The following is a 2,385-nucleotide window of genomic DNA, read 5'->3' on the forward strand; positions in this document are numbered from 1 at the left end:
TATTGATATTTTATAATGAAATACATACTAAGAATTGTGCTTTTGTTAGAAATAATTAAAGCTTATGTGACTTTCTTGATAGGATTATGTTGGTCCTTATGTAGCATGTTTAGATTTCAATCAATGAATTATTGAACTAATTGATCATCTATATCTTAGAAATACATAGTAGAAAATAAATTTCATTTTTGAAATAAGCTTAATCAAGAACTAATGTTTAATAGACTTATTACCATTTCCATTAATTTATCTATCTTTCTCCTTATCTTATTTTATTTCTATATATTTGATCTGTCTTGATATCTTTAAAATTATAACTTATTGTAAATTTGTTTAGTTTTTTTTTTTCAGAAAAAAACTCGATACTTTCTTTCTTACTGCTGCTTATTTCAAAAATAAAATTCCCTTATTGTAAAAAAAATTAACAACACAAAATATAATCAAAACACTCAAATATCTTTAATTTAAAATATTTTCAAATACAAACAGAAAACCTGAAATCTCGAAGATTTTGAATTCATTATGAACAACCTGAATTATCTTTGGATTTTATTATTTCAACACAAGTCCTTATAAGAGGACATGACCCTTACATTTACTATAACACCATGAATCTTAGCTGAACTAATTCCCTTGGCGGGCTATATACTACCATATTATAGTGGAATGAAATCCTCAATACGTAGGACGTGCCACTCTGTATTTTAGAAAAAAACTTACTATTTTAGGGACTCCTACATTGGCTATAATCACAACAATTGTTAGAAATGAACATTTATCTGAAGTTACCAGAAAAAGAAAATGTTTGTGCGAATCGTCAATTGGAAGGAACCACATTGTACATAGTGATAATTCTTCCATTACTGCTCATCACTCTAAATGACAAACTCTAGCCATTTAAGTATGAATTGCTTTACCAATTCGCCCCCCAATTTCTATTCATTTGTTGCCATCCAATTTTTGAACCTTTTATCCAAGCTGCTGTGATATCTTCCCTTCCTCCACCATTGCTTATTAACACTAATTCAAAGTAGTCTCTTCCATTTATGGTAAAACGGATTCCCCCACTCTTCTTGCATGGAACCCTGCAATGAATCCCATCATGTTCAATACTCATCTATTTCTCACATCTTTTGGATAACAAGTTTTGTGCAAAGAGGAAGAAAAGTTACATACCTCCTATAAACAACTGGTACAATTCCAGCTTTTTATTTGACAATCTGCAGGAAGGCAGGTTGTGCCATGTCAAAATGTTGGAGAGGCAAATTACACCATCCTCCATTGTCGTTTGGTAGTGCATTCTTAGGTGGGCAGAAATTATTGGCAGTGATTATAATGGACGTGCCAGGAAGACACCGTTGAGGAGCCTTTTTAGCATTACAGTTAAAGCAAGCTCCACATGCAGCACCATTGTTAAACAGAGCGCTACTTAGAGCTGCAGTATTTGTTCGATATCCTGCACCGTACATATTACCATACCCACAAGCACCACCTGCAACAAAAACATCACAACTTACTTTTAACTTCATATGATCTTGAAAGCAAGAAACAATGAAATTATACCAACGCGCAAATAGTAATTAGGCTATAAATAATCTCCAAACAAGGCAATAACAATGATATGCAATACTTTTTCCAATGACTTCATTGAATTATAGAAGAATAGCTAACTAAGAAACTGACCCATGGTTCCAGAGGCATCACTACCCCCATAAAGCGTAGCATGGCCTGCAGTCCAACCTTGAACTAGCATTGCTTTTAGGACAAACAATGCTAATGCACACACCACACTCATCGTTTTCATCATTGCCATTTCTTTTTGTTGGTTGGACAGAGGCGCACAAAGACACAATGTGGTGCAGCACAAAAAAATAATTGTATTTCATTTACCGTGATTTCAAATGAATGCATAGCGCTTTTTTATAGGCAAGCGTACAATATGAGAAAATATCTACATATTTCTCGAAAATGCTACAGCCCACTCAACCTAAACCTAAACCTACTAAACCTAATAATCTCAAAACATCTAATGACAAACAATTAAATCTTAGTAGAAATTGCTATTTCTAACACTCCCCCTAATTTCTTCTATCTACACCATGAATATTTACAATTCCGAATGCTTCCCTCAAAATCTCAAATTGTTCATGTTTTAGAGCCTTGGTGAAGATATCTGCAACTTGCCCCTTTGATCTGCAATGTTGTAGATTAAGTTCTCTATTATTAACCAGCTCTCTAATGAAATGATAGCTTGTGTCAATATGCTTTATCCTCTTCTAAAACACATGGCTATTTGAAAGTGCAATAGTAGACTTGTTATCATAATAGCTTATAGTAGGTCCATCTTGAGGTTGCATTAAGTCTTTCAAAATCCTTCGCATCCAT

At 33.4% G+C, this 2,385-nt stretch overlaps 1 pseudogene; it reads right to left on the bottom strand.

Annotated features, from left to right (window-relative positions):
• Positions 1-775: 775 nt before the first annotated feature.
• Positions 776-1,813, bottom strand: LOC149560067 (putative expansin-A17; annotated as a pseudogene).
• Between the last annotated feature and the right edge of the window lie 572 nt (positions 1,814-2,385).

The sequence above is a fragment of the Cupressus sempervirens genome, chromosome 4 (assembly GCF_028749045.1).
Source record: "Cupressus sempervirens isolate cs-2001-9-10 chromosome 4, ASM2874904v1, whole genome shotgun sequence".
In the NCBI taxonomy this organism is placed as follows: domain Eukaryota; kingdom Viridiplantae; phylum Streptophyta; class Pinopsida; order Cupressales; family Cupressaceae; genus Cupressus; species Cupressus sempervirens.